The sequence below is a fragment of the Heterodontus francisci genome, chromosome 48, assembly GCF_036365525.1.
Source record: "Heterodontus francisci isolate sHetFra1 chromosome 48, sHetFra1.hap1, whole genome shotgun sequence".
In the NCBI taxonomy this organism is placed as follows: domain Eukaryota; kingdom Metazoa; phylum Chordata; class Chondrichthyes; order Heterodontiformes; family Heterodontidae; genus Heterodontus; species Heterodontus francisci.
In genome coordinates this window covers 16,787,650-16,811,020 of record NC_090418.1, presented here as the reverse complement: position 1 = coordinate 16,811,020, position 23,371 = coordinate 16,787,650, and the positions used below count along the sequence as shown (strand labels likewise).

Here is a 23,371-nt window from a genome sequence, read left to right as displayed (position 1 = left end):
GAAATCTTCCATTGAAAGGATGCACTGCTTTCCGTCAGACGACATATTGCATTCAAGTGCAGTCAGGGATGCTTGCAGGGACTGAGAATGCCAGGGGCGTTGGAGAAAAGACTGTAGCCCTGGCACAGGACAGCCACTTGGTTCCATGGTGTAATGGTGAGCACTCTGGACTTTGAATCCAGCGATCCGAGTTCAAATCTCGGTGGAACCGGCATTCTTGTTGTCCCAGCTGCTGTTAAATTTGGGACACACAAGCGTTCGGCACATGGAGCTGAAATGCTGCTGCTGCGCCTTTCTTGTCTTCATCAAGAGGATTGAGCTTCAATGTCCAATTGCAACATCAGCCTGATCCACGTCTGCAGCAGAGCGACGTTGCAGCTTGTTCCGTGTCCTCAGTGCCTGCACTGCACAGGACAATGGCGTGAGCACAGCATTTCTTTGCAATCTGCATTCAGCAGGGGCGCTTCAACAAATTCAAGAGGGTTTCATCAAATGCAGGCGTCACAACGATTGTCTTCTTGCCCTCGAGCAAATGTGCATGTCATCGTTTCTTGCTTCACTGCCTTGCAACGTTTATAAACTGATCATCTGGCAAGTGTGCCAAACTAGAGTGTGCTGAGAAATGGCAAACACAAGCAGTGACATTAGAAGCTGCAGCCTGGACTGTCCGAGTTGCACAGCATCCACACCTTGAGAACAACTAGTGGGGAAGCTGAAGGTGTGCCTGAGAAAAGATTAAGCCGGAATGCAGACTGGAAATTACAATGTCCAGTGCTTGCAATTTGCTCGTGAAAATGCATTGCTATTTGGAGGGCTCAGCAAGGTATGGCCATTTGCAGTGCAGCTCCCCGTCACAAACCCCGTTGCCGAGGCATTGACTTTATCCCCATTCCCGACCGCTATCTGACGCTGAGACACACGATTGGAAAGCTCGGTGTCCCACTTGAGCCTTAGCCGGTCCGCCACCCGCACGTCTGGTCCATCAGCAAGGACACCTACTTGCACCTCTGCAACGTCACGCGACTAAGTCCCTGCCTCAGCTGATCCGCTGCTGACGTCTTCATCCGTGCCTCTGTTACCTGTGGACTTGACTATTCCAAAACGCCGGCGGACATCCTTCCGGTTTGCACCCTCCGTAAATGCGAGCTCATGGAAATCTCTGCTGCCCAGGTCCTAATTGGCACCTAGTGCAGCTCACCCAGCAACCCTGTGTTGGCGCAACGACATTGTCAACCGCTCTGACGACCGCTGATTTTTCGAATTCCCATGCCTGTTTAAAATTCCTTTGCCGCCTCGCACCTGCGTATCGCCGTAAGCTCATTCAGCTGTTCAAAGCTAGCAGAATCTCTGCGCTCCTCCCATCTTGAACTCTTTGGCTGCCCCGATTATAGCGTCGGTGGCCGTGCCTTCAGCTGCCTGTTCGCTAAGCTCTGCAATTGCCACCTTAAAAGCGACGGCCTTTCTCGCTCTTTGTCCTTGTTTGAGGCGCTCTTTCAAAGCAAAGGATTGGATCAAGCTTTTGATCAGCTGTGCAAATATATCCTTCTGAAGAGGCTCGCCGCAAATGATGTCGGATAGTGCTGCAAAGTGTCTTGCAGATATTTTCTTACTCCAAGGCTGCTGTGCAGATGTAAGCGGTTGCTGATATTGCGTCTGGCCTCTTCCTGCGCAGGAAACATTCCACAGTTCTGTTCGATGTCGTCTGTGCTTTTGTAAAAGAGAAAGCTATGTCTGATTGACAACTTGCAAAGGCAAAGTTGCCTCTGGGTTCCATGGTGTAATGGTGAGCACTCTGGGCTCTGAATCCAGCGATCCGAGTTCAAATCTCGGTGGCACCTTATTTTCTCACTCCGCGCGATTCCATTTGCAAAAAGGGCAGCTTTTGCAATTTCACAACAAGGTCCAATTCAGGAGGAAAAGTTTCCGCCCAGATCACTTTCCATTGCCATCCGTCTGACTGCTACTCTTCTGCCAGCTGCCTGCACCGTGATCCACTCTTGCACTCGGTGCAGCTGGTGAAATCTTCCATTGAAAGGATGCACTGCTTTCCGTCAGACGACATATTGCATTCAAGTGCAGTCAGGGATGCTTGCAGGGACTGAGAATGCCAGGGGAGTTGGAGAAAAGACTGTAGCCCTGGCACAGGACAGCCACTTGGTTCCATGGTGTAATGGTGAGCACTCTGGACTTTGAATCCAGCGATCCGAGTTCAAATCTCGGTGGAACCGGCATTCTTGTTGTCCCAGCTGCTGTTAAATTTGGGACACACAAGCGTTCGGCACATGGAGCTGAAATGCTGCTGCTGCGCCTTTCTTGTCTTCATCAAGAGGATTGAGCTTCAATGTCCAATTGCAACATCAGCCTGATCCACGTCTGCAGCAGAGCGACGTTGCAGCTTGTTCCGTGTCCTCAGTGCCTGCACTGCACAGGACAATGGCGTGAGCACAGCATTTCTTTGCAATCTGCATTCAGCAGGGGCGCTTCAACAAATTCAAGAGGGTTTCATCAAATGCAGGCGTCACAACGATTGTCTTCTTGCCCTCGAGCAAATGTGCATGTCATCGTTTCTTGCTTCACTGCCTTGCAACGTTTATAAACTGATCATCTGGCAAGTGTGCCAAACTAGAGTGTGCTGAGAAATGGCAAACACAAGCAGTGACATTAGAAGCTGCAGCCTGGACTGTCCGAGTTGCACAGCATCCACACCTTGAGAACAACTAGTGGGGAAGCTGAAGGTGTGCCTGAGAAAAGATTAAGCCGGAATGCAGACTGGAAATTACAATGTCCAGTGCTTGCAATTTGCTCGTGAAAATGCATTGCTATTTGGAGGGCTCAGCAAGGTATGGCCATTTGCAGTGCAGCTCCCCGTCACAAACCCCGTTGCCGAGGCATTGACTTTATCCCCATTCCCGACCGCTATCTGACGCTGAGACACACGATTGGAAAGCTCGGTGTCCCACTTGAGCCTTAGCCGGTCCGCCACCCGCACGTCTGGTCCATCAGCAAGGACACCTACTTGCACCTCTGCAACGTCACGCGACTAAGTCCCTGCCTCAGCTGATCCGCTGCTGACGTCTTCATCCGTGCCTCTGTTACCTGTGGACTTGACTATTCCAAAACGCCGGCGGACATCCTTCCGGTTTGCACCCTCCGTAAATGCGAGCTCATGGAAATCTCTGCTGCCCAGGTCCTAATTGGCACCTAGTGCAGCTCACCCAGCAACCCTGTGTTGGCGCAACGACATTGTCAACCGCTCTGACGACCGCTGATTTTTCGAATTCCCATGCCTGTTTAAAATTCCTTTGCCGCCTCGCACCTGCGTATCGCCGTAAGCTCATTCAGCTGTTCAAAGCTAGCAGAATCTCTGCGCTCCTCCCATCTTGAACTCTTTGGCTGCCCCGATTATAGCGTCGGTGGCCGTGCCTTCAGCTGCCTGTTCGCTAAGCTCTGCAATTGCCTCCTTAAAAGCGACGGCCTTTCTCGCTCTTTGTCCTTGTTTGAGGCGCTCTTTCAAAGCAAAGGATTGGATCAAGCTTTTGATCAGCTGTGCAAATATATCCTTCTGAAGAGGCTCGCCGCAAATGATGTCGGATAGTGCTGCAAAGTGTCTTGCAGATATTTTCTTACTCCAAGGCTGCTGTGCAGATGTAAGCGGTTGCTGATATTGCGTCTGGCCTCTTCCTGCGCAGGAAACATTCCACAGTTCTGTTCGATGTCGTCTGTGCTTTTGTAAAAGAGAAAGCTATGTCTGATTGACAACTTGCAAAGGCAAAGTTGCCTCTGGGTTCCATGGTGTAATGGTGAGCACTCTGGGCTCTGAATCCAGCGATCTGAGTTCAAATCTCGGTGGCACCTTATTTTCTCACTCCGCGCGATTCCATTTGCAAAAAGGGCAGCTTTTGCAATTTCACAACAAGGTCCAATTCAGGAGGAAAAGTTTCCGCCCAGATCACTTTCCATTGCCATCCGTCTGACTGCTACTCTTCTGCCAGCTGCCTGCACCGTGATCCACTCTTGCACTCGGTGCAGCTGGTGAAATCTTCCATTGAAAGGATGCACTGCTTTCCGTCAGACGACATATTGCATTCAAGTGCAGTCAGGGATGCTTGCAGGGACTGAGAATGCCAGGGGAGTTGGAGAAAAGACTGTAGCCCTGGCACAGGACAGCCACTTGGTTCCATGGTGTAATGGTGAGCACTCTGGACTTTGAATCCAGCGATCCGAGTTCAAATCTCGGTGGAACTGGCATTCTTGTTGTCCCAGCTGCTGTTAAATTTGGGACACACAAGCGTTCGGCACATGGAGCTGAAATGCTGCTGCTGCGCCTTTCTTGTCTTCATCAAGAGGATTGAGCTTCAATGTCCAATTGCAACATCAGCCTGATCCACGTCTGCAGCAGAGCGACGTTGCAGCTTGTTCCGTGTCCTCAGTGCCTGCACTGCACAGGACAATGGCGTGAGCACAGCATTTCTTTGCAATCTGCATTCAGCAGGGGCGCTTCAACAAATTCAAGAGGGTTTCATCAAATGCAGGCGTCACAACGATTGTCTTCTTGCCCTCGAGCAAATGTGCATGTCATCGTTTCTTGCTTCACTGCCTTGCAACGTTTATAAACTGATCATCTGGCAAGTGTGCCAAACTAGAGTGTGCTGAGAAATGGCAAACACAAGCAGTGACATTAGAAGCTGCAGCCTGGACTGTCGGAGTTGCACAGCATCCACACCTTGAGAACAACTAGTGGGGAAGCTGAAGGTGTGCCTGAGAAAAGATTAAGCCGGAATGCAGACTGGAAATTACAATGTCCAGTGCTTGCAATTTGCTCGTGAAAATGCATTGCTATTTGGAGGGCTCAGCAAGGTATGGCCATTTGCAGTGCAGCTCCCCGTCACAAACCCCGTTGCCGAGGCATTGACTTTATCCCCATTCCCGACCGCTATCTGACGCTGAGACACACGATTGGAAAGCTCGGTGTCCCACTTGAGCCTTAGCCGGTCCGCCACCCGCACGTCTGGTCCATCAGCAAGGACACCTACTTGCACCTCTGCAACGTCACGCGACTAAGTCCCTGCCTCAGCTGATCCGCTGCTGACGTCTTCATCCGTGCCTCTGTTACCTGTGGACTTGACTATTCCAAAACGCCGGCGGACATCCTTCCGGTTTGCACCCTCCGTAAATGCGAGCTCATGGAAATCTCTGCTGCCCAGGTCCTAATTGGCACCTAGTGCAGCTCACCCAGCAACCCTGTGTTGGCGCAACGACATTGTCAACCGCTCTGACGACCGCTGATTTTTCGAATTCCCATGCCTGTTTAAAATTCCTTTGCCGCCTCGCCCCTGCGTATCGCCGTAAGCTCATTCAGCTGTTCAAAGCTAGCAGAATCTCTGCGCTCCTCCCATCTTGAACTCTTTGGCTGCCCCGATTATAGCGTCGGTGGCCGTGCCTTCAGCTGCCTGTTCGCTAAGCTCTGCAATTGCCTCCTTAAAAGCGACGGCCTTTCTCGCTCTTTGTCCTTGTTTGAGGCGCTCTTTCAAAGCAAAGGATTGGATCAAGCTTTTGATCAGCTGTGCAAATATATCCTTCTGAAGAGGCTCGCCGCAAATGATGTCGGATAGTGCTGCAAAGTGTCTTGCAGATATTTTCTTACTCCAAGGCTGCTGTGCAGATGTAAGTGGTTGCTGATATTGCGTCTGGCCTCTTCCTGCGCAGGAAACATTCCACAGTTCTGTTCGATGTCGTCTGTGCTTTTGTAAAAGAGAAAGCTATGTCTGATTGACAACTTGCAAAGGCAAAGTTGCCTCTGGGTTCCATGGTGTAATGGTGAGCACTCTGGGCTCTGAATCCAGCGATCCGAGTTCAAATCTCGGTGGAACCTTATTTTCTCACTCCGCGCGATTCCATTTGCAAAAAGGGCAGCTTCTGCAATTTCACAACAAGGTCCAATTCAGGAGGAAAATTTTCCGCCCAGATCACTTTCCATTGCCATCCGTCTGACTGCTACTCTTATGCCAGCTGCCTGCCACGTGATCCACTCTTGCACTCGGTGCAGCTGGTGAAATCTTCCATTGAAAGGATGCACTGCTTTCCGTCAGACGACATATTGCATTCAAGTGCAGTCAGGGATGCTTGCAGGGACTGAGAATGCCAGGGGAGTTGGAGAAAAGACTGTAGCCCTGGCACAGGACAGCCACTTGGTTCCATGGTGTAATGGTGAGCACTCTGGACTTTGAATCCAGCGATCCGAGTTCAAATCTCGGTGGAACCGGCATTCTTGTTGTCCCAGCTGCTGTTAAATTTGGGACACACAAGCGTTCGGCACATGGAGCTGAAATGCTGCTGCTGCGCCTTTCTTGTCTTCATCAAGAGGATTGAGCTTCAATGTCCAATTGCAACATCAGCCTGATCCACGTCTGCAGCAGAGCGACGTTGCAGCTTGTTCCGTGTCCTCAGTGCCTGCACTGCACAGGACAATGGCGTGAGCACAGCATTTCTTTGCAATCTGCATTCAGCAGGGGCGCTTCAACAAATTCAAGAGGGTTTCATCAAATGCAGGCGTCACAACGATTGTCTTCTTGCCCTCGAGCAAATGTGCATGTCATCGTTTCTTGCTTCACTGCCTTGCAACGTTTATAAACTGATCATCTGGCAAGTGTGCCAAACTAGAGTGTGCTGAGAAATGGCAAACACAAGCAGTGACATTAGAAGCTGCAGCCTGGACTGTCCGAGTTGCACAGCATCCACACCTTTAGAACAACTAGTGGGGAAGCTGAAGGTGTGCCTGAGAAAAGATTAAGCCGGAATGCAGACTGGAAATTACAATGTCCAGTGCTTGCAATTTGCTCGTGAAAATGCATTGCTATTTGGAGGGCTCAGCAAGGTATGGCCATTTGCAGTGCAGCTCCCCGTCACAAACTCCGTTGCCGAGGCATTGACTTTATCCCCATTCCCGACCGCTATCTGACGCTGAGACACACGATTGGAAACCTCGGTGTCCCACTTGAGCCTTAGCCGGTCCGCCACCCGCACGTCTGGTCCATCAGCAAGGACACCTACTTGCACCTCTGCAACGTCACGCGACTAAGTCCCTGCCTCAGCTGATCCGCTGCTGACGTCTTCATCCGTGCCTCTGTTACCTGTGGACTTGACTATTCCAAAACGCCGGCGGACATCCTTCCGGTTTGCACCCTCCGTAAATGCGAGCTCATGGAAATCTCTGCTGCCCAGGTCCTAATTGGCACCTAGTGCAGCTCACCCAGCAACGCTGTGTTGGCGCAACGACATTGTCAACCGCTCTGACGACCGCTGATTTTTCGAATTCCCATGCCTGTTTAAAATTCCTTTGCCGCCTCGCCCCTGCGTATCGCCGTAAGCTCATTCAGCTGTTCAAAGCTAGCAGAATCTCTGCGCTCCTCCCATCTTGAACTCTTTGGCTGCCCCGATTATAGCGTCGGTGGCCGTGCCTTCAGCTGCCTGTTCGCTAAGCTCTGCAATTGCCTCCTTAAAAGCGACGGCCTTTCTCGCTCTTTGTCCTTGTTTGAGGCGCTCTTTCAAAGCAAAGGATTGGATCAAGCTTTTGATCAGCTGTGCAAATATATCCTTCTGAAGAGGCTCGCCGCAAATGATGTCGGATAGTGCTGCAAAGTGTCTTGCAGATATTTTCTTACTCCAAGGCTGCTGTGCAGATGTAAGTGGTTGCTGATATTGCGTCTGGCCTCTTCCTGCGCAGGAAACATTCCACAGTTCTGTTCGATGTCGTCTGTGCTTTTGTAAAAGAGAAAGCTATGTCTGATTGACAACTTGCAAAGGCAAAGTTGCCTCTGGGTTCCATGGTGTAATGGTGAGCACTCTGGGCTCTGAATCCAGCGATCCGAGTTCAAATCTCGGTGGAACCTTATTTTCTCACTCCGCGAGATTCCATTTGCAAAAAGGGCAGCTTTTGCAATTTCACAACAAGGTCCAATTCAGGAGGAAAATTTTCCGCCCAGATCACTTTCCATTGCCATCCGTCTGACTGCTACTCTTATGCCAGCTGCCTGCCACGTGATCCACTCTTGCACTCGGTGCAGCTGGTGAAATCTTCCATTGAAAGGATGCACTGCTTTCCGTCAGACGACATATTGCATTCAAGTGCAGTCAGGGATGCTTGCAGGGACTGAGAATGCCAGGGGAGTTGGAGAAAAGACTGTAGCCCTGGCACAGGACAGCCACTTGGTTCCATGGTGTAATGGTGAGCACTCTGGACTTTGAATCCAGCGATCCGAGTTCAAATCTCGGTGGAACCGGCATTCTTGTTGTCCCAGCTGCTGTTAAATTTGGGACACACAAGCGTTCGGCACATGGAGCTGAAATGCTGCTGCTGCGCCTTTCTTGTCTTCATCAAGAGGATTGAGCTTCAATGTCCAATTGCAACATCAGCCTGATCCACGTCTGCAGCAGAGCGACGTTGCAGCTTGTTCCGTGTCCTCAGTGCCTGCACTGCACAGGACAATGGCGTGAGCACAGCATTTCTTTGCAATCTGCATTCAGCAGGGGCGCTTCAACAAATTCAAGAGGGTTTCATCAAATGCAGGCGTCACAACGATTGTCTTCTTGCCCTCGAGCAAATGTGCATGTCATCGTTTCTTGCTTCACTGCCTTGCAACGTTTATAAACTGATCATCTGGCAAGTGTGCCAAACTAGAGTGTGCTGAGAAATGGCAAACACAAGCAGTGACATTAGAAGCTGCAGCCTGGACTGTCCGAGTTGCACAGCATCCACACCTTTAGAACAACTAGTGGGGAAGCTGAAGGTGTGCCTGAGAAAAGATTAAGCCGGAATGCAGACTGGAAATTACAATGTCCAGTGCTTGCAATTTGCTCGTGAAAATGCATTGCTATTTGGAGGGCTCAGCAAGGTATGGCCATTTGCAGTGCAGCTCCCCGTCACAAACTCCGTTGCCGAGGCATTGACTTTATCCCCATTCCCGACCGCTATCTGACGCTGAGACACACGATTGGAAAGCTCGGTGTCCCACTTGAGCCTTAGCCGGTCCGCCACCCGCACGTCTGGTCCATCAGCAAGGACACCTACTTGCACCTCTGCAACGTCACGCGACTAAGTCCCTGCCTCAGCTGATCCGCTGCTGACGTCTTCATCCGTGCCTCTGTTACCTGTGGACTTGACTATTCCAAAACGCCGGCGGACATCCTTCCGGTTTGCACCCTCCGTAAATGCGAGCTCATGGAAATCTCTGCTGCCCAGGTCCTAATTGGCACCTAGTGCAGCTCACCCAGCAACGCTGTGTTGGCGCAACGACATTGTCAACCGCTCTGACGACCGCTGATTTTTCGAATTCCCATGCCTGTTTAAAATTCCTTTGCCGCCTCGCCCCTGCGTATCGCCGTAAGCTCATTCAGCTGTTCAAAGCTAGCAGAATCTCTGCGCTCCTCCCATCTTGAACTCTTTGGCTGCCCCGATTATAGCGTCGGTGGCCGTGCCTTCAGCTGCCTGTTCGCTAAGCTCTGCAATTGCCTCCTTAAAAGCGACGGCCTTTCTCGCTCTTTGTCCTTGTTTGAGGCGCTCTTTCAAAGCAAAGGATTGGATCAAGCTTTTGATCAGCTGTGCAAATATATCCTTCTGAAGAGGCTCGCCGCAAATGATGTCGGATAGTGCTGCAAAGTGTCTTGCAGATATTTTCTTACTCCAAGGCTGCTGTGCAGATGTAAGTGGTTGCTGATATTGCGTCTGGCCTCTTCCTGCGCAGGAAACATTCCACAGTTCTGTTCGATGTCGTCTGTGCTTTTGTAAAAGAGAAAGCTATGTCTGATTGACAACTTGCAAAGGCAAAGTTGCCTCTGGGTTCCATGGTGTAATGGTGAGCACTCTGGGCTCTGAATCCAGCGATCCGAGTTCAAATCTCGGTGGAACCTTACTTTCTCACTCCGCGCGATTCCATTAGCAAAAAGGGCAGCTTTTGCAATTTCACAACAAGGTCCAATTCAGGAGGAAAATTTTCCGCCCAGATCACTTTCCATTGCCATCCGTCTGACTGCTACTCTTATGCCAGCTGCCTGCCACGTGATCCACTCTTGCACTCGGTGCAGCTGGTGAAATCTTCCATTGAAAGGATGCACTGCTTTCCGTCAGACGACATATTGCATTCAAGTGCAGTCAGGGATGCTTGCAGGGACTGAGAATGCCAGGGGAGTTGGAGAAAAGACTGTAGCCCTGGCACAGGACAGCCACTTGGTTCCATGGTGTAATGGTGAGCACTCTGGACTTTGAATCCAGCGATCCGAGTTCAAATCTCGGTGGAACCGGCATTCTTGTTGTCCCAGCTGCTGTTAAATTTGGGACACACAAGCGTTCGGCACATGGAGCTGAAATGCTGCTGCTGCGCCTTTCTTGTCTTCATCAAGAGGATTGAGCTTCAATGTCCAATTGCAACATCAGCCTGATCCACGTCTGCAGCAGAGCGACGTTGCAGCTTGTTCCGTGTCCTCAGTGCCTGCACTGCACAGGACAATGGCGTGAGCACAGCATTTCTTTGCAATCTGCATTCAGCAGGGGCGCTTCAACAAATTCAAGAGGGTTTCATCAAATGCAGGCGTCACAACGATTGTCTTCTTGCCCTCGAGCAAATGTGCATGTCATCGTTTCTTGCTTCACTGCCTTGCAACGTTTATAAACTGATCATCTGGCAAGTGTGCCAAACTAGAGTGTGCTGAGAAATGGCAAACACAAGCAGTGACATTAGAAGCTGCAGCCTGGACTGTCCGAGTTGCACAGCATCCACACCTTTAGAACAACTAGTGGGGAAGCTGAAGGTGTGCCTGAGAAAAGATTAAGCCGGAATGCAGACTGGAAATTACAATGTCCAGTGCTTGCAATTTGCTCGTGAAAATGCATTGCTATTTGGAGGGCTCAGCAAGGTATGGCCATTTGCAGTGCAGCTCCCCGTCACAAACTCCGTTGCCGAGGCATTGACTTTATCCCCATTCCCGACCGCTATCTGACGCTGAGACACACGATTGGAAAGCTCGGTGTCCCACTTGAGCCTTAGCCGGTCCGCCACCCGCACGTCTGGTCCATCAGCAAGGACACCTACTTGCACCTCTGCAACGTCACGCGACTAAGTCCCTGCCTCAGCTGATCCGCTGCTGACGTCTTCATCCGTGCCTCTGTTACCTGTGGACTTGACTATTCCAAAACGCCGGCGGACATCCTTCCGGTTTGCACCCTCCGTAAATGCGAGCTCATGGAAATCTCTGCTGCCCAGGTCCTAATTGGCACCTAGTGCAGCTCACCCAGCAACCCTGTGTTGGCGCAACGACATTGTCAACCGCTCTGACGACCGCTGATTTTTCGAATTCCCATGCCTGTTTAAAATTCCTTTGCCGCCTCGCCCCTGCGTATCGCCGTAAGCTCATTCAGCTGTTCAAAGCTAGCAGAATCTCTGCGCTCCTCCCATCTTGAACTCTTTGGCTGCCCCGATTATAGCGTCGGTGGCCGTGCCTTCAGCTGCCTGTTCGCTAAGCTCTGCAATTGCCTCCTTAAAAGCGACGGCCTTTCTCGCTCTTTGTCCTTGTTTGAGGCGCTCTTTCAAAGCAAAGGATTGGATCAAGCTTTTGATCAGCTGTGCAAATATATCCTTCTGAAGAGGCTCGCCGCAAATGATGTCGGATAGTGCTGCAAAGTGTCTTGCAGATATTTTCTTACTCCAAGGCTGCTGTGCAGATGTAAGTGGTTGCTGATATTGCGTCTGGCCTCTTCCTGCGCAGGAAACATTCCACAGTTCTGTTCGATGTCGTCTGTGCTTTTGTAAAAGAGAAAGCTATGTCTGATTGACAACTTGCAAAGGCAAAGTTGCCTCTGGGTTCCATGGTGTAATGGTGAGCACTCTGGGCTCTGAATCCAGCGATCCGAGTTCAAATCTCGGTGGAACCTTATTTTCTCACTCCGCGCGATTCCATTTGCAAAAAGGGCAGCTTTTGCAATTTCACAACAAGGTCCAATTCAGGAGGAAAATTTTCCGCCCAGATCACTTTCCATTGCCATCCGTCTGACTGCTACTCTTATGCCAGCTGCCTGCCACGTGATCCACTCTTGCACTCGGTGCAGCTGGTGAAATCTTCCATTGAAAGGATGCACTGCTTTCCGTCAGACGACATATTGCATTCAAGTGCAGTCAGGGATGCTTGCAGGGACTGAGAATGCCAGGGGAGTTGGAGAAAAGACTGTAGCCCTGGCACAGGACAGCCACTTGGTTCCATGGTGTAATGGTGAGCACTCTGGACTTTGAATCCAGCGATCCGAGTTCAAATCTCGGTGGAACCGGCATTCTTGTTGTCCCAGCTGCTGTTAAATTTGGGACACACAAGCGTTCGGCACATGGAGCTGAAATGCTGCTGCTGCGCCTTTCTTGTCTTCATCAAGAGGATTGAGCTTCAATGTCCAATTGCAACATCAGCCTGATCCACGTCTGCAGCAGAGCGACGTTGCAGCTTGTTCCGTGTCCTCAGTGCCTGCACTGCACAGGACAATGGCGTGAGCACAGCATTTCTTTGCAATCTGCATTCAGCAGGGGCGCTTCAACAAATTCAAGAGGGTTTCATCAAATGCAGGCGTCACAACGATTGTCTTCTTGCCCTCGAGCAAATGTGCATGTCATCGTTTCTTGCTTCACTGCCTTGCAACGTTTATAAACTGATCATCTGGCAAGTGTGCCAAACTAGAGTGTGCTGAGAAATGGCAAACACAAGCAGTGACATTAGAAGCTGCAGCCTGGACTGTCCGAGTTGCACAGCATCCACACCTTTAGAACAACTAGTGGGGAAGCTGAAGGTGTGCCTGAGAAAAGATTAAGCCGGAATGCAGACTGGAAATTACAATGTCCAGTGCTTGCAATTTGCTCGTGAAAATGCATTGCTATTTGGAGGGCTCAGCAAGGTATGGCCATTTGCAGTGCAGCTCCCCGTCACAAACTCCGTTGCCGAGGCATTGACTTTATCCCCATTCCCGACCGCTATCTGACGCTGAGACACACGATTGGAAACCTCGGTGTCCCACTTGAGCCTTAGCCGGTCCGCCACCCGCACGTCTGGTCCATCAGCAAGGACACCTACTTGCACCTCTGCAACGTCACGCGACTAAGTCCCTGCCTCAGCTGATCCGCTGCTGACGTCTTCATCCGTGCCTCTGTTACCTGTGGACTTGACTATTCCAAAACGCCGGCGGACATCCTTCCGGTTTGCACCCTCCGTAAATGCGAGCTCATGGAAATCTCTGCTGCCCAGGTCCTAATTGGCACCTAGTGCAGCTCACCCAGCAACGCTGTGTTGGCGCAACGACATTGTCAACCGCTCTGACGACCGCTGATTTTTCGAATTCCCATGCCTGTTTAAAATTCCTTTGCCGCCTCGCCCCTGCGTATCGCCGTAAGCTCATTCAGCTGTTCAAAGCTAGCAGAATCTCTGTGCTCCTCCCATCTTGAACTCTTTGGCTGCCCCGATTATAGCGTCGGTGGCCGTGCCTTCAGCTGCCTGTTCGCTAAGCTCTGCAATTGCCTCCTTAAAAGCGACGGCCTTTCTCGCTCTTTGTCCTTGTTTGAGGCGCTCTTTCAAAGCAAAGGATTGGATCAAGCTTTTGATCAGCTGTGCAAATATATCCTTCTGAAGAGGCTCGCCGCAAATGATGTCGGATAGTGCTGCAAAGTGTCTTGCAGATATTTTCTTACTCCAAGGCTGCTGTGCAGATGTAAGTGGTTGCTGATATTGCGTCTGGCCTCTTCCTGCGCAGGAAACATTCCACAGTTCTGTTCGATGTCGTCTGTGCTTTTGTAAAAGAGAAAGCTATGTCTGATTGACAACTTGCAAAGGCAAAGTTGCCTCTGGGTTCCATGGTGTAATGGTGAGCACTCTGGGCTCTGAATCCAGCGATCCGAGTTCAAATCTCGGTGGAACCTTATTTTCTCACTCCGCGCGATTCCATTTGCAAAAAGGGCAGCTTTTGCAATTTCACAACAAGGTCCAATTCAGGAGGAAAATTTTCCGCCCAGATCACTTTCCATTGCCATCCGTCTGACTGCTACTCTTATGCCAGCTGCCTGCCACGTGATCCACTCTTGCACTCGGTGCAGCTGGTGAAATCTTCCATTGAAAGGATGCACTGCTTTCCGTCAGACGACATATTGCATTCAAGTGCAGTCAGGGATGCTTGCAGGGACTGAGAATGCCAGGGGAGTTGGAGAAAAGACTGTAGCCCTGGCACAGGACAGCCACTTGGTTCCATGGTGTAATGGTGAGCACTCTGGACTTTGAATCCAGCGATCCGAGTTCAAATCTCGGTGGAACCGGCATTCTTGTTGTCCCAGCTGCTGTTAAATTTGGGACACACAAGCGTTCGGCACATGGAGCTGAAATGCTGCTGCTGCGCCTTTCTTGTCTTCATCAAGAGGATTGAGCTTCAATGTCCAATTGCAACATCAGCCTGATCCACGTCTGCAGCAGAGCGACGTTGCAGCTTGTTCCGTGTCCTCAGTGCCTGCACTGCACAGGACAATGGCGTGAGCACAGCATTTCTTTGCAATCTGCATTCAGCAGGGGCGCTTCAACAAATTCAAGAGGGTTTCATCAAATGCAGGCGTCACAACGATTGTCTTCTTGCCCTCGAGCAAATGTGCATGTCATCGTTTCTTGCTTCACTGCCTTGCAACGTTTATAAACTGATCATCTGGCAAGTGTGCCAAACTAGAGTGTGCTGAGAAATGGCAAACACAAGCAGTGACATTAGAAGCTGCAGCCTGGACTGTCCGAGTTGCACAGCATCCACACCTTTAGAACAACTAGTGGGGAAGCTGAAGGTGTGCCTGAGAAAAGATTAAGCCGGAATGCAGACTGGAAATTACAATGTCCAGTGCTTGCAATTTGCTCGTGAAAATGCATTGCTATTTGGAGGGCTCAGCAAGGTATGGCCATTTGCAGTGCAGCTCCCCGTCACAAACTCCGTTGCCGAGGCATTGACTTTATCCCCATTCCCGACCGCTATCTGACGCTGAGACACACGATTGGAAACCTCGGTGTCCCACTTGAGCCTTAGCCGGTCCGCCACCCGCACGTCTGGTCCATCAGCAAGGACACCTACTTGCACCTCTGCAACGTCACGCGACTAAGTCCCTGCCTCAGCTGATCCGCTGCTGACGTCTTCATCCGTGCCTCTGTTACCTGTGGACTTGACTATTCCAAAACGCCGGCGGACATCCTTCCGGTTTGCACCCTCCGTAAATGCGAGCTCATGGAAATCTCTGCTGCCCAGGTCCTAATTGGCACCTAGTGCAGCTCACCCAGCAACGCTGTGTTGGCGCAACGACATTGTCAACCGCTCTGACGACCGCTGATTTTTCGAATTCCCATGCCTGTTTAAAATTCCTTTGCCGCCTCGCCCCTGCGTATCGCCGTAAGCTCATTCAGCTGTTCAAAGCTAGCAGAATCTCTGCGCTCCTCCCATCTTGAACTCTTTGGCTGCCCCGATTATAGCGTCGGTGGCCGTGCCTTCAGCTGCCTGTTCGCTAAGCTCTGCAATTGCCTCCTTAAAAGCGACGGCCTTTCTCGCTCTTTGTCCTTGTTTGAGGCGCTCTTTCAAAGCAAAGGATTGGATCAAGCTTTTGATCAGCTGTGCAAATATATCCTTCTGAAGAGGCTCGCCGCAAATGATGTCGGATAGTGCTGCAAAGTGTCTTGCAGATATTTTCTTACTCCAAGGCTGCTGTGCAGATGTAAGTGGTTGCTGATATTGCGTCTGGCCTCTTCCTGCGCAGGAAACATTCCACAGTTCTGTTCGATGTCGTCTGTGCTTTTGTAAAAGAGAAAGCTATGTCTGATTGACAACTTGCAAAGGCAAAGTTGCCTCTGGGTTCCATGGTGTAATGGTGAGCACTCTGAACTCTGAATCCAGCGATCCGAGTTCAAATCTCGGTGGAACCTTACTTTCTCACTCCGCGCGATTCCATTAGCAAAAAGGGCAGCTTTTGCAATTTCACAACAAGGTCCAATTCAGGAGGAAAATTTTCCGCCCAGATCACTTTCCATTGCCATCCGTCTGACTGCTACTCTTATGCCAGCTGCCTGCCACGTGATCCACTCTTGCACTCGGTGCAGCTGGTGAAATCTTCCATTGAAAGGATGCACTGCTTTCCGTCAGACGACATATTGCATTCAAGTGCAGTCAGGGATGCTTGCAGGGACTGAGAATGCCAGGGGAGTTGGAGAAAAGACTGTAGCCCTGGCACAGGACAGCCACTTGGTTCCATGGTGTAATGGTGAGCACTCTGGACTTTGAATCCAGCGATCCGAGTTCAAATCTCGGTGGAACTGGCATTCTTGTTGTCCCAGCTGCTGTTAAATTTGGGACACACAAGCGTTCGGCACATGGAGCTGAAATGCTGCTGCTGCGCCTTTCTTGTCTTCATCAAGAGGATTGAGCTTCAATGTCCAATTGCAACATCAGCCTGATCCACGTCTGCAGCAGAGCGACGTTGCAGCTTGTTCCGTGTCCTCAGTGCCTGCACTGCACAGGACAATGGCGTGAGCACAGCATTTCTTTGCAATCTGCATTCAGCAGGGGCGCTTCAACAAATTCAAGAGGGTTTCATCAAATGCAGGCGTCACAACGATTGTCTTCTTGCCCTCGAGCAAATGTGCATGTCATCGTTTCTTGCTTCACTGCCTTGCAACGTTTATAAACTGATCATCTGGCAAGTGTGCCAAACTAGAGTGTGCTGAGAAATGGCAAACACAAGCAGTGACATTAGAAGCTGCAGCCTGGACTGTCCGAGTTGCACAGCATCCACACCTTTAGAACAACTAGTGGGGAAGCTGAAGGTGTGCCTGAGAAAAGATTAAGCCGGAATGCAGACTGGAAATTACAATGTCCAGTGCTTGCAATTTGCTCGTGAAAATGCATTGCTATTTGGAGGGCTCAGCAAGGTATGGCCATTTGCAGTGCAGTTCCCCGTCACAAACTCCGTTGCCGAGGCATTGACTTTATCCCCATTCCCGACCGCTATCTGACGCTGAGACACACGATTGGAAACCTCGGTGTCCCACTTGAGCCTTAGCCGGTCCGCCACCCGCACGTCTGGTCCATCAGCAAGGACACCTACTTGCACCTCTGCAACGTCACGCGACTAAGTCCCTGCCTCAGCTGATCCGCTGCTGACGTCTTCATCCGTGCCTCTGTTACCTGTGGACTTGACTATTCCAAAACGCCGGCGGACATCCTTCCGGTTTGCACCCTCCGTAAATGCGAGCTCATGGAAATCTCTGCTGCCCAGGTCCTAATTGGCACCTAGTGCAGCTCACCCAGCAACGCTGTGTTGGCGCAACGACATTGTCAACCGCTCTGACGACCGCTGATTTTTCGAATTCCCATGCCTGTTTAAAATTCCTTTGCCGCCTCGCCCCTGCGTATCGCCGTAAGCTCATTCAGCTGTTCAAAGCTAGCAGAATCTCTGCGCTCCTCCCATCTTGAACTCTTTGGCTGCCCCGATTATAGCGTCGGTGGCCGTGCCTTCAGCTGCCTGTTCGCTAAGCTCTGCAATTGCCTCCTTAAAAGCGACGGCCTTTCTCGCTCTTTGTCCTTGTTTGAGGCGCTCTTTCAAAGCAAAGGATTGGATCAAGCTTTTGATCAGCTGTGCAAATATATCCTTCTGAAGAGGCTCGCCGCAAATGATGTCGGATAGTGCTGCAAAGTGTCTTGCAGATATTTTCTTACTCCAAGGCTGCTGTGCAGATGTAAGTGGTTGCTGATATTGCGTCTGGCCTCTTCCTGCGCAGGAAACATTCCACAGTTCTGTTCGATGTCGTCTGTGCTTTTGTAAAAGAGAAAGCTATGTCTGATTGACAACTTGCAAAGGCAAAGTTGCCTCTGGGTTCCATGGTGTAATGGTGAGCACTCTGGGCTCTAAATCCAGCGATCCGAGTTCAAATCTCGGTGGAACCTTATTTTCTCACTCCGCGAGATTCCATTTGCAAAAAGGGCAGCTTTTGCTATTTCACAACAAGGTCCAATTCAGGAGGAAAATTTTCCGCCCAGATCACTTTCCATTGCCATCCGTCTGACTGCTACTCTTATGCCAGCTGCCTGCCACGTGATCCACTCTTGCACTCGGTGCAGCTGGTGAAATCTTCCATTGAAAGGATGCACTGCTTTCCGTCAGACGACATATTGCATTCAAGTGCAGTCAGGGATGCTTGCAGGGACTGAGAATGCCAGGGGAGTTGGAGAAAAGACTGTAGCCCTGGCACAGGACAGCCACTTGGTTCCATGGTGTAATGGTGAGCACTCTGGACTTTGAATCCAGCGATCCGAGTTCAAATCTCGGTGGAACCGGCATTCTTGTTGTCCCAGCTGCTGTTAAATTTGGGACACACAAGCGTTCGGCACATAGAACATAGAACATAGAACATACAGCACAGAACAGGCCCTTCGGCCCACAATGTTGTGCCGATCCTTTGTCCTCTGTCAAGGACAATTTAATCTATACCCCATCATTCTCCTTTATCCATATACCTATCCAAAAGCCTTTTGAAAGTCCCTAAAGTTTCTGACTCAACAACTTCCCCGGGCAAGGCATTCCATGCCTCGACCACTCTCTGGGTAAAGAACCTTCCCCTGACATCCCCCTTATATCTCCCACCCTTCACCTTAAATTTATGACCCCTTGTAACGCTTTGCTCCACCCGGGGAAAAAGTTTCTGACTGTCTACCCTATCTATTCCCCTGATCATCTTATAAACCTCTATCATGTCACCCCTCATCCTTCTCCTTTCTAATGAGAAGAGGCCTAGAATGTTCAGCCTTTCCTCGTAAGACTTATTCTCCATTCCAGGCAACATCCTGGTAAATCTCCTCTGCACCCTCTCCAAGGCTTCCACATCCTTCCTAAAATGAGGCGACCAGAACTGCACACAGTACTCCAAATGAGGCCTTACCAAGGTCCTGTACAGCTGCATCATCACCTCACGGCTCTTAAATTCAATCCCTCTGCTAATGAACGCTAACACCCCATATGCCTTCTTCACAGCCCTATCCACTTGACTTGCAACTTTCAATGATCTATGCACATAGACCCCAAGGTCTCTCTGCTCCTCCACATGCCCAAGAACCCTACCGTTAACCCAGTATTTTGCATTCATGTTTGTCCTTCCAAAATGGACGACCTCACACTTTTCAGGGTTAAACTCCATCTGCCACTTTTCAGCCCAGCACTGCAACCTATCCAAGTCCCTTTGCAGACGACAATAGCCCTCCTCGGTATCCACAACTCCACCAACCTTTGTATCATCTGCAAATTTACTGACCCACCCTTCGACTTCCTCATCCAAGTCGTTAATAAAAATCACAAACAGGAGAGGACCCAGAACTGATCCCTGCGGCACGCCACTGGTAACTGGGCTCCAGGCTGAGTATTTACCATCTAAGACCACTCTCTGCCTTCTATCAGTTAGCCAATTCTTAATCCAACTGGCCACATTCCCCACTATCCCATGCCTCCTGACTTTCTCCATAAGTCTACCATGGGGGACCTTATCAAATGCCTTACTAAAATCCATGTACACCACATCCACTGGTTTACCCTCATCCACTTGCTTGGTCACCTGCTCAAAGAATTCAATCACATGGAGCTGAAATGCTGCTGCTGCGCCTTTCTTGTCTTCATCAAGAGGATTGAGCTTCAATGTCCAATTGCAACATCAGCCTGATCCACGTCTGCAGCAGAGCGACGTTGCAGCTTGTTCCGTGTCCTCAGTGCCTGCACTGCACAGGACAATGGCGTGAGCACAGCATTTCTTTGCAATCTGCATTCAGCAGGGGCGCTTCAACAAATTCAAGAGGGTTTCATCAAATGCAGGCGTCACAACGATTGTCTTCTTGCCCTCGAGCAAATGTGCATGTCATCGTTTCTTGCTTCACTGCCTTGCAACGTTTATAAACTGATCATCTGGCAAGTGTGCCAAACTAGAGTGTGCTGAGAAATGGCAAACACAAGCAGTGACATTAGAAGCTGCAGCCTGGACTGTCCGAGTTGCACAGCATCCACACCTTTAGAACAACTAGTGGGGAAGCTGAAGGTGTGCCTGAGAAAAGATTAAGCCGGAATGCAGACTGGAAATTACAATGTCCAGTGCTTGCAATTTGCTCGTGAAAATGCATTGCTATTTGGAGGGCTCAGCAAGGTATGGCCATTTGCAGTGCAGCTCCCCGTCACAAACTCCGTTGCCGAGGCATTGACTTTATCCCCATTCCCGACCGCTATCTGACGCTGAGACACACGATTGGAAACCTCGGTGTCCCACTTGAGCCTTAGCCGGTCCGCCACCCGCACGTCTGGTCCATCAGCAAGGACACCTACTTGCACCTCTGCAACGTCACGCGACTAAGTCCCTGCCTCAGCTGATCCGCTGCTGACGTCTTCATCCGTGCCTCTGTTACCTGTGGACTTGACTATTCCAAAACGCCGGCGGACATCCTTCCGGTTTGCACCCTCCGTAAATGCGAGCTCATGGAAATCTCTGCTGCCCAGGTCCTAATTGGCACCTAGTGCAGCTCACCCAGCAACGCTGTGTTGGCGCAACGACATTGTCAACCGCTCTGACGACCGCTGATTTTTCGAATTCCCATGCCTGTTTAAAATTCCTTTGCCGCCTCGCCCCTGCGTATCGCCGTAAGCTCATTCAGCTGTTCAAAGCTAGCAGAATCTCTGCGCTCCTCCCATCTTGAACTCTTTGGCTGCCCCGATTATAGCGTCGGTGGCCGTGCCTTCAGCTGCCTGTTCGCTAAGCTCTGCAATTGCCTCCTTAAAAGCGACGGCCTTTCTCGCTCTTTGTCCTTGTTTGAGGCGCTCTTTCAAAGCAAAGGATTGGATCAAGCTTTTGATCAGCTGTGCAAATATATCCTTCTGAAGAGGCTCGCCGCAAATGATGTCGGATAGTGCTGCAAAGTGTCTTGCAGATATTTTCTTACTCCAAGGCTGCTGTGCAGATGTAAGTGGTTGCTGATATTGCGTCTGGCCTCTTCCTGCGCAGGAAACATTCCACAGTTCTGTTCGATGTCGTCTGTGCTTTTGTAAAAGAGAAAGCTATGTCTGATTGACAACTTGCAAAGGCAAAGTTGCCTCTGGGTTCCATGGTGTAATGGTGAGCACTCTGGGCTCTGAATCCAGCGATCCGAGTTCAAATCTCGGTGGAACCTTATTTTCTCACTCCGCGAGATTCCATTTGCAAAAAGGGCAGCTTTTGCAATTTCACAACAAGGTCCAATTCAGGAGGAAAATTTTCCGCCCAGATCACTTTCCATTGCCATCCGTCTGACTGCTACTCTTATGCCAGCTGCCTGCCACGTGATCCACTCTTGCACTCGGTGCAGCTGGTGAAATCTTCCATTGAAAGGATGCACTGCTTTCCGTCAGACGACATATTGCATTCAAGTGCAGTCAGGGATGCTTGCAGGGACTGAGAATGCCAGGGGAGTTGGAGAAAAGACTGTAGCCCTGGCACAGGACAGCCACTTGGTTCCATGGTGTAATGGTGAGCACTCTGGACTTTGAATCCAGCGATCCGAGTTCAAATCTCGGTGGAACCGGCATTCTTGTTGTCCCAGCTGCTGTTAAATTTGGGACACACAAGCGTTCGGCACATGGAGCTGAAATGCTGCTGCTGCGCCTTTCTTGTCTTCATCAAGAGGATTGAGCTTCAATGTCCAATTGCAACATCAGCCTGATCCACGTCTGCAGCAGAGCGACGTTGCAGCTTGTTCCGTGTCCTCAGTGCCTGCACTGCACAGGACAATGGCGTGAGCACAGCATTTCTTTGCAATCTGCATTCAGCAGGGGCGCTTCAACAAATTCAAGAGGGTTTCATCAAATGCAGGCGTCACAACGATTGTCTTCTTGCCCTCGAGCAAATGTGCATGTCATCGTTTCTTGCTTCACTGCCTTGCAACGTTTATAAACTGATCATCTGGCAAGTGTGCCAAACTAGAGTGTGCTGAGAAATGGCAAACACAAGCAGTGACATTAGAAGCTGCAGCCTGGACTGTCCGAGTTGCACAGCATCCACACCTTTAGAACAACTAGTGGGGAAGCTGAAGGTGTGCCTGAGAAAAGATTAAGCCGGAATGCAGACTGGAAATTACAATGTCCAGTGCTTGCAATTTGCTCGTGAAAATGCATTGCTATTTGGAGGGCTCAGCAAGGTATGGCCATTTGCAGTGCAGCTCCCCGTCACAAACTCCGTTGCCGAGGCATTGACTTTATCCCCATTCCCGACCGCTATCTGACGCTGAGACACACGATTGGAAACCTCGGTGTCCCACTTGAGCCTTAGCCGGTCCGCCACCCGCACGTCTGGTCCATCAGCAAGGACACCTACTTGCACCTCTGCAACGTCACGCGACTAAGTCCCTGCCTCAGCTGATCCGCTGCTGACGTCTTCATCCGTGCCTCTGTTACCTGTGGACTTGACTATTCCAAAACGCCGGCGGACATCCTTCCGGTTTGCACCCTCCGTAAATGCGAGCTCATGGAAATCTCTGCTGCCCAGGTCCTAATTGGCACCTAGTGCAGCTCACCCAGCAACGCTGTGTTGGCGCAACGACATTGTCAACCGCTCTGACGACCGCTGATTTTTCGAATTCCCATGCCTGTTTAAAATTCCTTTGCCGCCTCGCCCCTGCGTATCGCCGTAAGCTCATTCAGCTGTTCAAAGCTAGCAGAATCTCTGCGCTCCTCCCATCTTGAACTCTTTGGCTGCCCCGATTATAGCGTCGGTGGCCGTGCCTTCAGCTGCCTGTTCGCTAAGCTCTGCAATTGCCTCCTTAAAAGCGACGGCCTTTCTCGCTCTTTGTCCTTGTTTGAGGCGCTCTTTCAAAGCAAAGGATTGGATCAAGCTTTTGATCAGCTGTGCAAATATATCCTTCTGAAGAGGCTCGCCGCAAATGATGTCGGATAGTGCTGCAAAGTGTCTTGCAGATATTTTCTTACTCCAAGGCTGCTGTGCAGATGTAAGTGGTTGCTGATATTGCGTCTGGCCTCTTCCTGCGCAGGAAACATTCCACAGTTCTGTTCGATGTCGTCTGTGCTTTTGTAAAAGAGAAAGCTATGACTGATTGACAACTTGCAAAGGCAAAGTTGCCTCTGGGTTCCATGGTGTAATGGTGAGCACTCTGGGCTCTGAATCCAGCGATCCGAGTTCAAATCTCGGTGGAACCTTACTTTCTCACTCCGCGCGATTCCATTAGCAAAAAGGGCAGCTTTTGCAATTTCACAACAAGGTCCAATTCAGGAGGAAAATTTTCCGCCCAGATCACTTTCCATTGCCATCCGTCTGACTGCTACTC

The 23,371-nt window shown here is 50.5% G+C and overlaps 20 non-coding genes across 20 annotated transcripts; all 20 read left to right on the top strand.

Moving 5' to 3' along the window:
- Window positions 1-139: 139 nt before the first annotated feature.
- trnaq-uug (transfer RNA glutamine (anticodon UUG)) lies at window positions 140-211 on the top strand. The gene has a single exon. It is a non-coding gene; the product is annotated as a tRNA-Gln (tRNA).
- A 1,555-nt stretch (window positions 212-1,766) lies between these two features.
- Window positions 1,767-1,838, top strand: trnaq-cug (transfer RNA glutamine (anticodon CUG)). Its single transcript has one exon. It is a non-coding gene; the product is annotated as a tRNA-Gln (tRNA).
- A 318-nt stretch (window positions 1,839-2,156) lies between these two features.
- trnaq-uug (transfer RNA glutamine (anticodon UUG)) lies at window positions 2,157-2,228 on the top strand. The gene has a single exon. It is a non-coding gene; the product is annotated as a tRNA-Gln (tRNA).
- Window positions 2,229-4,173: 1,945 nt separating this feature from the next.
- Window positions 4,174-4,245, top strand: trnaq-uug (transfer RNA glutamine (anticodon UUG)). The gene has a single exon. It is a non-coding gene; the product is annotated as a tRNA-Gln (tRNA).
- A 1,555-nt stretch (window positions 4,246-5,800) lies between these two features.
- trnaq-cug (transfer RNA glutamine (anticodon CUG)) lies at window positions 5,801-5,872 on the top strand. The gene has a single exon. It is a non-coding gene; the product is annotated as a tRNA-Gln (tRNA).
- A 318-nt stretch (window positions 5,873-6,190) lies between these two features.
- trnaq-uug (transfer RNA glutamine (anticodon UUG)) lies at window positions 6,191-6,262 on the top strand. Its single transcript has one exon. It is a non-coding gene; the product is annotated as a tRNA-Gln (tRNA).
- Window positions 6,263-7,817: 1,555 nt separating this feature from the next.
- trnaq-cug (transfer RNA glutamine (anticodon CUG)) lies at window positions 7,818-7,889 on the top strand. Its single transcript has one exon. It is a non-coding gene; the product is annotated as a tRNA-Gln (tRNA).
- A 318-nt stretch (window positions 7,890-8,207) lies between these two features.
- On the top strand, window positions 8,208-8,279 carry trnaq-uug (transfer RNA glutamine (anticodon UUG)). Its single transcript has one exon. It is a non-coding gene; the product is annotated as a tRNA-Gln (tRNA).
- A 1,555-nt stretch (window positions 8,280-9,834) lies between these two features.
- On the top strand, window positions 9,835-9,906 carry trnaq-cug (transfer RNA glutamine (anticodon CUG)). The gene has a single exon. It is a non-coding gene; the product is annotated as a tRNA-Gln (tRNA).
- A 318-nt stretch (window positions 9,907-10,224) lies between these two features.
- trnaq-uug (transfer RNA glutamine (anticodon UUG)) lies at window positions 10,225-10,296 on the top strand. Its single transcript has one exon. It is a non-coding gene; the product is annotated as a tRNA-Gln (tRNA).
- Window positions 10,297-11,851: 1,555 nt separating this feature from the next.
- On the top strand, window positions 11,852-11,923 carry trnaq-cug (transfer RNA glutamine (anticodon CUG)). The gene has a single exon. It is a non-coding gene; the product is annotated as a tRNA-Gln (tRNA).
- Window positions 11,924-12,241: 318 nt separating this feature from the next.
- trnaq-uug (transfer RNA glutamine (anticodon UUG)) lies at window positions 12,242-12,313 on the top strand. The gene has a single exon. It is a non-coding gene; the product is annotated as a tRNA-Gln (tRNA).
- Window positions 12,314-13,868: 1,555 nt separating this feature from the next.
- trnaq-cug (transfer RNA glutamine (anticodon CUG)) lies at window positions 13,869-13,940 on the top strand. Its single transcript has one exon. It is a non-coding gene; the product is annotated as a tRNA-Gln (tRNA).
- Window positions 13,941-14,258: 318 nt separating this feature from the next.
- trnaq-uug (transfer RNA glutamine (anticodon UUG)) lies at window positions 14,259-14,330 on the top strand. Its single transcript has one exon. It is a non-coding gene; the product is annotated as a tRNA-Gln (tRNA).
- A 1,555-nt stretch (window positions 14,331-15,885) lies between these two features.
- trnaq-cug (transfer RNA glutamine (anticodon CUG)) lies at window positions 15,886-15,957 on the top strand. Its single transcript has one exon. It is a non-coding gene; the product is annotated as a tRNA-Gln (tRNA).
- Window positions 15,958-16,275: 318 nt separating this feature from the next.
- trnaq-uug (transfer RNA glutamine (anticodon UUG)) lies at window positions 16,276-16,347 on the top strand. The gene has a single exon. It is a non-coding gene; the product is annotated as a tRNA-Gln (tRNA).
- A 1,945-nt stretch (window positions 16,348-18,292) lies between these two features.
- Window positions 18,293-18,364, top strand: trnaq-uug (transfer RNA glutamine (anticodon UUG)). Its single transcript has one exon. It is a non-coding gene; the product is annotated as a tRNA-Gln (tRNA).
- Window positions 18,365-21,154: 2,790 nt separating this feature from the next.
- Window positions 21,155-21,226, top strand: trnaq-cug (transfer RNA glutamine (anticodon CUG)). Its single transcript has one exon. It is a non-coding gene; the product is annotated as a tRNA-Gln (tRNA).
- A 318-nt stretch (window positions 21,227-21,544) lies between these two features.
- On the top strand, window positions 21,545-21,616 carry trnaq-uug (transfer RNA glutamine (anticodon UUG)). Its single transcript has one exon. It is a non-coding gene; the product is annotated as a tRNA-Gln (tRNA).
- A 1,555-nt stretch (window positions 21,617-23,171) lies between these two features.
- Window positions 23,172-23,243, top strand: trnaq-cug (transfer RNA glutamine (anticodon CUG)). The gene has a single exon. It is a non-coding gene; the product is annotated as a tRNA-Gln (tRNA).
- The last annotated feature ends 128 nt before the right edge of the window (window positions 23,244-23,371 follow it).